Raw genomic sequence first — 12,856 nt, 5'->3', positions numbered from 1 at the left:
TATTTGCCTTTGACACGGTCATGCAGCACTGCCATCTTTAACCGCCGCAGTCTGCAAGGTGTAGGTACACCCATAGTGCTGTTCAGGAGGAAGCTGCTAGATTTTGACCCAACAATGGAGGGACCATAATATATTTCCAAGTCAGGATAGTGTGCAACTTGAGGGGAGCTTAAGGGTGAAGATGTTCCCATGCACCTGCTACTCGTTATTCTGGGTGTTAAAGATCCTGAGATTGGAAGTCAGGTCAAAGGAACCAGATATGTCCTTTAGGACGCGGCCAGCTCAGTCAGCAGTGATGCTACAGAACCGTTCTTGTTGATGGGATGCTGAAGTTCCCCATCCAGAGTACATTCCGTACTCTTGCTAAGGTGCCTCTTCCAAGTGAGTGTTCTGCAGGGAGAAGGAATGGATTCATAAGCTGAGGGAGGGTGGTAGAAGGTGATTAGCAGGTTTTCTTGCCCATGTTTGACCTGACGCCCATGAAATTTAATGCAGTCCAAAGTCAACGTTCAGGATTACCAGGTCCATTCCTTCCAGACTGTTGACTACTGCACCCCCACTTCTGGTGGGGTTGTCTTAATGGTGGAACAGGACATACCCAGGAATGATGATGGAGGAGTTTGGGATGTTGACCAAAAAGGTACGGCTGCTGTAAACGACTAACCTGGGACAGTTCTCTCAATTTTGGCATAAGTTGAAAGCTTAGTGAGGAGGACGTTGCAGGGCTGACTGAGCTGGCACTGCCTTTATTGTGCCCAAATCTGATGCCAAGTAATCTGCCTAGTTTAATTATTATAATTTGTCAGAGCAGTTTGGCTGAATGGCTCCCTAGCCAATTTTGGGGTTCAGTTAATAGTCAACCACATTGCTGTAAATTTAAAGTCAAAAACAGGCCAGACCAGGCACAGTTTTCTCCAAGGGACATTGGTGAACTAGGTAAGTTTTACAACAATGAAAGTTACATAATTATGTTTAAAGATGCTGGCTTTGCATTGCAGATTTAGACTTAATTGACTAAATTTAAATTCCCTGGATGCCATGGTGGGATTCAAACGCATGTCTCCAGGTCATTAGTACATGTACGTGAACCAATAGGTTACCGTTGTCAGTAATGATGGCAAAATATTTCTTCACTGCTCCACCCGTTGAATCCGCGGTCTGCTTCATGCAGCATAGGAGGTTATAACTGTATAACAACACAAATTAATGTCATGCTTAATATGGCAATCTGCCTTTCGTTTCAGAGATTAATTTATTAGGCCAAACAGATCAGTCGCAGCTGACAATTGAGAACTGATTGCTTGGTGGTATCACGTTAAACCCCTTGTGCTCTCTTTTGAAGTGTGCAACTGCTACAGGCCAAACAATCTACTAAATGTTGCTTCTTGGACACACAAAAATAAAAAAAATCTGTAAGGCTGGTGCCCGAAAAAAACATTATGAGAAAGGAGTGTGCCCAAAGTCTGCAGACAACATCCCGCAGCCAGCATTTCCCTTCGCTACTCACAATGCACAATTCAGAGTTGTTTACTTTGGCCAGTGCATTGTACATTTGGAATTTTAAAAAAAAGGTACGCAGGGTTGAAAAAAGAAAAGAAAATGGGGTAGGTGTCAACCGTTGCATTCCCGCCTCCAAATTATCATAAAGTGGTGGGTTTACGTCCCACTCCAGAGGTATGAGCACATAATCCAGGCCAACAACCCAGTGCTGTGATTGAGGGAATGTCGCACGGTCAAAGGTGCTGCCTTTGAATTAAACAAAACTGAGACTCCATTTGTCCTTTTGAATGAACACAAAGGATTCCACCACACTTTTCAAAGAGCAAAGCAAAGGTGCTCTCACCAGTGTGGTCAAAATTTATCCCTCAATCAACAATGCAAAGAAATTACCTGGTCCTTAATATCATTTCTGTCCATCAGCGTTAATGGTGTGCAAAACGGCTGCTGCATGACCACATTTCAGAAAATACTTCATTGGTTGTGAAGTGGTTTGGAGCATCCTAATGTCACAATAAGTACTATATAAATGCAAGTTCTTTCTTAGGTGTTACAGAAATGTGAGGTTAAGAGTAAGTAAAAGGACACAAATTGAAGCTGGGTCCAAGAGTACAGCTTGCAGAGGATTATTTTGCTATCAGGCTTCTCCTTCCAGACACCACCCTATGGACAGAGCACCTTTCATCTCAAAAACCATTAATTTCGGAACTATTTCTGTACAGATAACCCAATTCATCAAACAGTCTTGCTCGAGGAAATAAGCAGGCTCATGAAAGACCTTATTTTGAATGCAGACAGATGATTATCCTCATTCTTCACTTGGACCGGAGCTACTTTTTAAAATAAAGTCGTTTGACTAGGTCTTGCTCGCCTGCCCTGGATCAGGCATGTCAGTGGGATGACTGAATCAGTAACTGGATCTGGGCCAGTGAGAATGTCACCCCCTTCCACTGCTGAACCTAACTGTGGCCATGCCTTTCGCTGTTATAAGCGCTTGAATCCCTTCCCTAAACCTTTCCTCCCCTCTCTCCTCCTTTCTGACTTACGCCATTTAGAGTGCCCAATTCATTTTTTCCAATTATGGGGCAATTTAGCGTGGCCAATCCACCTACCCTGCACATCTTTGGGTTGTGGGGACGAAATCCACGCAAACACGGGGAGAATGTGCAAACTCCACACGGACAATGACCCAGAGCCGGGATCGAACCTGGGACCTCGGCACCGTGAGGCAGCAGGGCTAACCCACTGTGCCACCGTGCTGCTCTACAACCGACGCCTTTGACCAAACATTTGCAAACTTGTTCCAATATCTCCTTACATGGCTTGGTTTCAATGCTTACCTGATAATACGCCTGTAAGGTGCCTTGGGATGTTTTACTATGTTAAAGGTTCTAGGCATTTACCGGTTTGTTGTAAAAAAAAAAAAAAAATCTTAGTTTGGTGATTATTATAAAGTACAAGATATGGCTGCTGCCAAACTTGCTGAGTTTATCTAGCATTTTCTGTTTTTGTGTCAGGTTTCCAGCATCTTTAGTATTTTGCTTTAGTATGGGGTGCTGTTGGCTTAAGCTGGGGAGGCTCCTCCAAACCCTCCCCTCTCTCTGTCTCTGTGGTGGGAAACATATAGCAGTCTTTGACAGATGTCCCTTCACACCCTGCTCCCCCATCTTAAACCTCCCACATCCTGCAATCATCTTTGTAGTTCCTCTGCTTTACAGATGAGTGGAGCCACAGTGGAATGATGGGTGGATGGTTGGTGTGGTGGTGGATGGTAGGGTTAGATTAGCCCTCAGTTGGATCGAGGAAAGCCCCCAGCTAGAACTAATTGTATCGGGTTTTCATTTTGCTTTTTTATGTTGCTTTGAATTTTGAGAATCTGTAATTGTCTCCATTGAAGAACTGTGAAGATCATGAATCCTGGCGAGGACTGGGATCCTTCTGATTCTTTTTTTGTGGTTGGTGTTTTTAGAGCTATTGGGGTAGGGGGAAATGAGCGGTGGTGCATGCCTGGGTGTGATCAGTTTATCCCTGTTCAGTTTGTTGAAGTGAATCTGTATGCGGTGTCTCTGCATTGTCGTAGCTCTTCTTCGGTTTTGGGGTAGGTTTGATGGGAGAGTTTGACACCCTCCTCCAGGTGGTCTTGTATATTGGTTTCCTGAGTGTCCTCCCTGTTGTGGTTGGGTTGTCCATGGGTAGGCAGTGTCTTTGTCTTTGTTGATGCAGCGCTGGCCTGTCCCCGAATATCCTTCTTGCAAGGGCATGCAGCTAGTCTGGGTCCAATGTTCTTGGGTTAACTCTGGTGTTCCTCCCTTGGGGAGGGGTGTGGTGCGGTTCTTCACTTCATCAGGGTGTGCGACGTGCTGTTATAAGCTCCGTTTTGGGTGGTGGGTTTCCCTGGGTGGGGTTAATGAGCTGCAGGGCCAGCTGGGTGGTGGGTCCTGGGGGTACTGACTCCTTGCGTCAGAATGTGCTGGACTAGGCCAAGTCCAATGCTGTGATTGATATCCTGTTGCCGTCACGCTTGGGATGTCCCTTCTGGAAGGCACTTATTAGGGATATCCTGAGAGGATGAGTTTTTTGATGTGCTTGAATACCGTTGGTTATTGACTCCTAAGTGCATGAGGGCTTGGGGTTGAGCCGGGTCCTGTACGGTGGTTGATATCCTATTGCCCCCCTTATGGTTGGAAAGTTCCCTTATATGACTGAGCAGCTTTTTCTCTTCTTCATCCTTCGGGGGGTGGGCATCGTCGGACAAATACAGACTTAATAGTTTATCTTGGTCCTCTTTTCACCCGAGAACTTTTGCTCCTGATGGCTCTCCCTTTTGTCTAACATGTTAGGAAGCACCGACAACACGAGCATAATCTGAATATATGGCTACTGGTCCTCTCTGTATGAATGTGGAATGATGATCGTACTGTACGGTGCCGGAGGCTGGGATTACATGGAGTTGTGTGACATATGTAAAACATCCTTCTAAAACTGGGGTTCTCGCATATTCTCTTTGTATTTTTCTATTTTTGTTTTGGTGGGGTTTAAAAATCCGTGATTGGCTCCTGCAGGGGTACAAGAGAGTCTGACGTCTGAGGGGAGGGGGTTACAATATGTCATTGGCACCTCTGGTGTTGCTGGAATTGAGGGAGGCGAGTGCTGGTGCGTACCCAAAAGATTTATCCTGAACTCTCGTGGTCATTGTGAACAATGGCCGCATGGGAAGGTGTGCACCATTTTACCATGTTTTCATGGCCTTATCCTGCTCTCCTTTGTCCTCTGGTGGTGCGCATAGGGGCGGCACGGTGGCAGTGGTTAGCACTACTGCCTCACAACACCAGGGACCCAGGGGAAATTCCGGCCTTGGGTGGCTGTCTGTGTGGAGTTTGCACTTTCGCCCCATGTTTGCGTAGGTTTCCTCCCATGGTCCAAAGGTGTGCAGGCTAGATTGATTGGCCATGTCAAATTGCCCCTCAGGGTAGGTGGAGTTACGAGGATCAGGCAGGAGAGTGGGCCTAGGTAGGGTGCTCTTTCAAGGGGTCAGTGCAGACTCGATGGGCCTAATAGCCTCTTTCTGCCCTGTAGGGATTTTATGAAATAGAAGCACCAAGTTGAGTCTAATAGTTATACTGAGCCAATTATATTGCTGTTCTCCTGGTCCCTTTATATTCATATATACAGAGGTTTTTAGTGCTGTAAATACCATTCCTGAATGAAAAACTTCAGTAAAAATACCTTTTTGTTTTTTAAAATGGCCTTTCATAGAAAGATGCAGCAGTTTGCAGCTTGGGGAATCTTTAAACAATCAAGTTGGAACTTGCTCATGCGCTCAACCAAATTTGAGATTCAACAATGGAGCAGCTCAGCCCTGGCTGAGATTCTGCATTGAATGGTCCAGTATTACCACTGGCAGCCTGGAAGCAAACACTCCCTCTGAAGCTAACCAACAACTCACTCCGGCACCCTGGCATTATGAGCAATAGTGCAGTGTTCTGTTCAGCTCTCTACTTCATTACTCTGTGGGAAATCCAAGTTTCATTGAAATAAATTACATTATATTAAAATTAAATACAATTTATGTTTACGTAAGTTGACAAAAGCTTAAATTTACTTCAACCTTTGATTTACAATACCAGTACATTGGCTCTCTGTAACCCTTCAAAATCTGAAAATGATGTGTCGCTGAGCTGAGATGTGTGAATTTCTTAGTTTAACTTTTTACTACATATTTGTCTCACTAATGCTGGATTAATGCCCTTGGTCATTATATTGATTTAGCGTTTGCCAATACCCGAGAGTCATGAACGGCGCATTACTACAAGCGAGTGCCAACTTAGGATTTCTACCAATATGTCTGGCGAACCAAACTCACCCAGGAGAACCCTGAACAGGATTTCTACTCAATTGTCATAAAAACAGGGCGGCACGGTAGCCCAGTGGTTAGCACTGCTGCCTACAGCGCGAGGACCCGGGTTCGATCCTGGCCCCGGGTCATCGTCTGTGTGGCGTCTGCACATTCTCCCCATGTCTGCGTGGGTTTCACCCCCACAGCCCAAAGATGTGCAGGATAGGAGAATTGGCCACACTAAATTGCCCCTTAATTGGAAAAAAATAATTGGGTACTCAAGAACAAAAACATTGTCATAAAAACAAAGGATGTGTAGAATCTAGAAGAATTGACGGTAGATGGGAGTACTCTGCTTCTGGAGGTGGTAGTGAGCATCCCTATAAACGGATGGTCCCCGATCAGCGCCCAGGTCAGTCCAATGGTCCCCATCATTGCTTTCAGGGGAGGTGCTTCAGAACCCACCTCAATACTGACAGAAAAAGCAGTCCCAAAAGACATTGGAATCGTAACTCATGGGTTTCTATAGAGGTAAACATGCCCCAGATGGTGTTTCACTTCGGATCCCTTCAGCCAGGAAAGTTTGTACCTACAAATGCTGCCAGATCTGCTGAGATTATCCAGCATTTTCTCTTTTGTTTCAGATTCCAATATCCGCAGTAATTTGCTTTTATCCAAAGTTTGTACCTATATAGCTCCATTAATGATTTCATGCACATTCCTATGCACTTTACAGCCAATGAAGTACTTTAGAAGTAACTCTTCCAACTTCTTCCATCGGGCAGGAGATACAAAAGTCTTAGAACATGCACGAACAGACTCAAAAAACAGCTTCTTCCCGGTTGTTACCAGACTCCTAAATGACCCTCTTATGGACTGACCTGATTAAACTATACCGCTGTATGCTTCACCCGATGCCGGTGTTATGTAGTTACATTGTGTACCTTTTGTTGCCCGATTATGTATTTCCCTTTTATTTTATTTTTATGTACTTAATGATCTGTTGAGCTCCTCGCAGAAAAAATACTTTTCATTGTACCTCGGTACACGTGACAATAAACAAAATCCAAATCCAGAAGTGTAGTCACTGATATAACAGGAAATATGGCAGTAAAACAGCACCAAACACGTTCGCACAACCATCAATGAGATAATGGCCAGATAACCTCTTTTTGTGAGGTTGGTTGAGGAATAGATTTTGGCCAGTACAGCGAGGAATACCCTGTCCTTTGTCAAAACAATGCCGTAGGATATTTTCCGACTGACCATGCAAGAATGCAGACAAGGCCTCGGTTTAATGCCCCATGTGAAAGACAGCATTTCCAGCACTCCCACAAAAGTGTTGCACTAAATTATACTCAAGTCTCTATTGTGCGACTCAAACAAACAACTTTCTGACCAAAAGAATGCTACCAACAGAGCCAGACACAGAACTGGGCCAAATCAAAATCAATGAGTGAAAAGGGAGCATGATAGAAAATACATGCACGGGAATGATCACCTCCTAAATACTTCTTCCATCCATTTTGTTAAAAACTGCGATCTGATACATTATGACAAACTATCAGATCAGATCCCACTGATTATCATTTTCATGGAATCTGGACCTTCGTGACAGGCTCCAAGAAGTTTTCTTTCTTATTCACAGCCACCACTATCATTAAAGTTTATTATCAGAACAAGAGAGCTTTAATACTTTATTACTTTTCTTCAAGGGTTGGGCTACAGATAGACACCATTCATGCATTCCACAATTTACAGCAAGTGTACATAAGGAGGCACAAATTCATAGATCTATTGCTGAAGGGGTTCTAAATAAACAGGCGTACAGTATTCTGTGACAATTCATTGCCTTTACATCAAATGAAAGTCCATACTTTCGTATGGTTTGTGGCTGGCTGTTTACTTCATGGGTAAATTCTGGCCCTTCCACTGAAAGTATAAACAGAAAATAGGAGGGCCTGCTCTGCTATTCATTATGATCACGGCTGATCATCCAACTCAACAACCTGTTCCCGCCTCCCCCCATAGATCGGCAGACACTAGCAGGCTGCAACAATCCATGCCTTTACCAAGATTTCTGCTTATCGCAACGGTGGATATGATACTTTTCCAGTAATCCTCTTGAATCATGGAAAACATTTAGAGAAACATTTTTAGATTTTGTCCTTCATAAGCTGGAGTGTGTGTGGAGAAAGTGCAAATAGTATTCTAATGGTCTTGTGACCGTCCCAAATTCCACCTTCTAGAAACTTGAGCCCATCCAAATTTCTTTTACCCATATCATTACTCAAAACATTCAGCTTTGTACTTACAGACCTGCATCCAACAATGCCTCGATTTTAAAATTTTCACCCTGGTTTTCAAATGCCTCACGGCCTGGTCCCCTTTGTCCTTGTGACCCATCACCCTCTAAAATTTCTACTCAATTGTGGCCTTTTGCACATCCCGGAATTCCTTCGCTCCACCACTGTCAGCCGTATGTTCATCTGCCTAGACCTTAACATCTGGAATACCTTCCCTAAACAATACAACCTCTCTCTCCTCCTTTAAAATAGTGCTTAAAGCCTACCTGGTTCATATCTCATGTAGCTCGATGACAGATTTAGTTTGATAACACCTCTGCGAAGCACTTGGGATATTTTACTACATTAGAGGCACTATAGAAATTAAAGTTGCTGCTGCTACAGTTGTAACTGATGGCAGAAAGGGAAGTTAGCATTTATGTAGAACCTTTCATGGTCTCAGGATATCTCGATGTGCCTACAACCCAGTAAAAATAAAAGTCTGTCATAATGTAGGAAATATGGCAGCCAATTTGTGTACAGTAAGGGCTGATGAACAGCAATGTGAGATAAAAACAAAATGTTGGAAACACTCAGCCAGTCTGGCAGCATCTGTGGAGAGAGAAACAGAGTTAACGTTTCAATTTAAGACTTCTTCAGAGCTTCACGGCAATGTGATGTTGATCAGATCACCTGTTTTGGGGGACTGGTTTGAGGGACAAGTATCAGCCAGGTCATTGGGAGAACTCTCTGGCTCTTCTTCAAATTGTGCCTCGAAAAGTTTACATCCAACAGTGCAGCACTCCCTCAGCACTACACTGGAGTGGCAGCCTCAAGCTTCTGCAGTGGGACTCTAATCCACGACTTCTGACTCGCATGGAAAGTGCTACCAACTGAGCCACACCTAACAGCTTGAAGAAAGAATTACGGAAGAAGATGCTGCCGATTAAATCATATTAAATGATACTTGAATTTACATAATTTGAAACAAATATGCTAAATAAGGTTCACAATTTGCAACTGCTTCATCAGGATAGATTTTTTAAAAATAACGGTTGTTAATTTGAATTTGAAGAAAATAACTGGCACAAGATAGATCAGCAATCTAGTCATTTGGTAGCCCAGTTAGTGAGCATTAAGTTTTGGGTCATTTTTACCAATTGCTGGAAAATGGGATGAAGTTGGGGCAATGGGCAGAGTGGCCGTCTTCCATGCCATTCATTTTTCTGAACTAAAAAAATCTGAAGAGGAATGATATATATAAAAAAGTACACACACACTATCTATATATTTTAAATCAAATCGACCATTGCATTTCCTGAAAGGAAAACAATGCAATTGAAACATAAGCTAACATTTGTTAATAACTTTTATGCACAAATGTTTATATTCTTCTCGTGTTTCTGAACACTGCGAGGACTGTGCTTGTCAACGCTATTATCTTGGAAGTTCCAAATTGATTCTAGGATTCAAACAACTTCAGCCCCATAAAACTTTCCCTTAATTCTGGATTCTGAGTTTGAATATCCATTGATGGCATTCAAAAACGATTCAGATAGTGTAAACATAACTAGCTACAGAGCCTCTGTTTGATCAAAATTAGCCAAGCTCCTTCCTGAGCAGACAACTGCCAATATCTACATTTGTATTGATATGAGAGTGATTTTTCAAAAAACTCTAGACTGTGACTGATTTTAAAGGGAGCTGAATAAAACTAAATCAAAAGAAAGCTGCTTCATCTTTGTCAGGATGTGCACATTCACTCTGCCTCTTCAGATCGATAGAAACTCATAGCTCTATGACTCAGAAGTGAAATGAGACTGAGGCAATCTCTAATGAACATAGTCCAAATCGAAAATTCACAACCTCACATGGATGACTGATACAATAAATATGTGAATAAAAGGTCTTTTGGTTCCACTTAATATAGAAAAGGCCGATAAGTGCCCAGATCCTTTCACAACATCTACTGAATTATTCCAGACTTTCTGCCTGATTATCTCATTTGCTTGTTGATCACCATGCGAAGGACATCATCCTGGTACGAGTCCTAAATTTGTCTTTTGTCGCTTGAACCTCTCACCTCTTATCCAAACGTCACTGGTTAGCTCAATGTTGTAATCAGAATTTCTCACTTCTGTCCCCTAATGTATTTAAACATCTCCCATTAAGCCGAATAGCACACGATTCTTCAACTTTTACTCAAAGAGTACAAGTCACCAGCGGTGTTGGTACTGGGCTAGCAATTCAGAGGGCATAAACTCAAATTCCACCAATAAAAATGGGATTTTTTTTGGGCAGGCCCCAGGTAATAATCTAGCTGGCTTATATCAATGCCAATTCCTACCCATCAGGCAGACACCATGCCCCATTTCACACTATGTCACTGAATCTTAAAATAAAAAAGTTAAAATGTTGTTAAATTGCTCACATTGCAGTTAGTACCCTACTATTTTGGCCACATGGATTAACCTTCAATTGTTGCATTGCATTTCTTCATAATCACTAGACAGATTAAGATTAAAGTCCACCAGAACACTACAACAACATATGGAAGATGTCATCCTCATGGATGGGAATTGGAGCAGAGCTGTTTTTTTGAGTGTGTTTCTTACAATACGGAAGAGTCAAGAGCCACAATTGAAAAGCCAAGAAGCCAAATTAATGAAGCTATGATTACATTAACACCAAATTTGAGGGCAAGGGGTCTTTACTCTGGATCGAATAAGATAGTAGCTGAAAACATTTCCATCTCCAGTATCAATGTTAACTGCTGCGGTACAGATTGTAAAGCTTGGGAAAAGAGTAATAAAAAAGTGACACTGGGCTCAGAATTGATGGCATAAGCAATCCTGAAACAATTCTACAGTCACACAACTACTTTTTTTCCTGACACAACCCTATCTCAAAAAAGTATCAAAATCTGCTCTATACTCCAGCCTAGAATCATAATCCTTCAAATGTCTCTGGTCTTGCAAGGGAAAACAAACTGCAATGTTATTATTGTAAAAGTTTCCCACTCTGGCAGTGAAATTAGAAGAGGTCAGCTTCGGGATTGCAGTGTCCTGGGGCCCAGAAAGGGAATTTTTTCAAACCCTGTGAGGAAATAAATGCTTCGAAAAGCGAAACCCGAGATTAATAGCTGCTTTAATTTAAACAAAAACATGTGTTGGGGGGGGGGTATGGATCAATGCTCTCAGACACAGCATAGCAGCAGAGTGGAAAAAGCCACAAGGTCAGCTCTGCAAGTGTAGGGTCAGAGGGTGGGAGGACAGAGCTGGTGAGAGGAAACCGCCTGATGCTCCAACAAGTCACCAGATCGGGCGGGCCTTCCATTTGAATCCAAACTACTTTGCAAACGGCTAATTTGAAGCGGGGGGGGGGGGGGGGCAGGAGGCTACACACCAAACGGACACGACAGGATATATTCAGACGCCCGTTTTAAATTGTTTGTCTCTCGTGCTAATTTCAATAAAGTGCACTCGATTACCCAATACATCTTTCTAATTAATCACACCCCCACAGTCTCAAATATAAACTATTAAACTGCTCCTTTGTTCAGTGTATACAATAGCTGCTCAAAAATGGGCAATCACCATTTTGAATTTTGCATTTAAAAAAATAGCATTTAGGCAGATATAAACCACATCGATCAATCCGAATTTAGCGTTCCTTCCACAAGAAACCAACGGCATTTCTGTTCTCGTTTCCTCGAAATAGACAACTGGAGGGAAAGGAACGGATCAAGCGATTCTCCTCCTCCCCCCCCCCCCCCCCCCTCCCCTTCTTCTCCTCCTCTTCTCGGATGACACTAAATCCTTTCTTACAGCTTTGAGGCCGTTTCCCCCCCCTCCCCTCCCCTCCCGGTCTATCTTTACAAAGAGGTCCCCGGTGCCGCCAGTAACTCACCCTCACACCACCGTGTCCTGCAAAGCACGCTCTGCACTAACACCAGAGGGAGACTGACCACAGGGAACAGCCCCGAGCTGCTGACAGAACTCTCCTCCTACACTTATCGCAGCTTTGCCCAGCAAATGCAACGACAGCGAGCTCTTAAAAGCAAACAAAAATACAGGACCTTGCATCGTTTAATTCCACCCCACCCCCACCTTCACCGTCTGGTCGGCAAATCCCCGTTGTTGATACAATGGACATGTCCTGAACAACACAAAGCCAACTGCCATAAACTGAGAGGGGAGCAACTGTACCACCCTTGCTCAATCCACGAGATAGCAACACATCATACACCTACTATAATGCATTTGGAAATCAAATTCAATTAATTCAACAGGTCCATTTTTTTTCTTCCAGAGATGCTCATGCTTCAGCTCAGTTCCGCCTCTCGGCCATTCTCCGTGTAAAGAACACTGGCTGATTCCTGCCCCCCAAAGCCCAGGGAGGGCACCGAGGCCGGACTGTGATCACGATTGTTTAACCTGTGTTCACTTGAGGAAGGAGCAGCGCTCCAAAAGCTAGTGACATCGAAACAAACCTGTTGGACTTTAACCTGGTGTTGTAAAACTTCTTACTGTGCTCAGCCCAGTCCAACGCCGGCATCTCCACATCACGATTGTTTAAGACACAGAAGGATCCCACTTTCCTGCAGGTCACAGAGCTCAGCACAATTGAGTTCACTCAGTCTGCAACATTTTAGCAAATAAACAGCTGCATGGGATGTCAAACAGTCACTCTTCTCATCTCACTCAGTCCCTCGGAATTGAGGATGACTTGTTTCCCA

At 43.5% G+C, this 12,856-nt stretch overlaps 1 protein-coding gene across 10 annotated transcripts in view; it reads right to left on the bottom strand.

The window, feature by feature from the left end:
• Nucleotides 1-12,856, bottom strand: part of pisd (phosphatidylserine decarboxylase) — a 209,295-nt gene that overhangs the window by 68,630 nt on the left and 127,809 nt on the right. The window contains exon 1 of one of the 10 annotated variants that reach the window (XM_072498800.1): nucleotides 12,028-12,159. The exons of 7 other annotated variants lie outside the window; for them this stretch is intronic. The gene's annotated coding sequence lies outside the window, so the exon portion shown is untranslated. Of the gene's footprint in view, nucleotides 1-1,100; nucleotides 1,187-12,027; nucleotides 12,160-12,856 lie in introns of those variants that run through there. 2 more of the 10 variants (XM_072498854.1, XM_072498807.1) reach the window with 2 other exon arrangements.

This window comes from Scyliorhinus torazame, chromosome 1, assembly GCF_047496885.1.
Source record: "Scyliorhinus torazame isolate Kashiwa2021f chromosome 1, sScyTor2.1, whole genome shotgun sequence".
NCBI classification, from domain to species: domain Eukaryota; kingdom Metazoa; phylum Chordata; class Chondrichthyes; order Carcharhiniformes; family Scyliorhinidae; genus Scyliorhinus; species Scyliorhinus torazame.
Note: the sequence above shows the minus strand (reverse complement) of the source record. Positions and strands in the feature narration are given on the sequence as shown.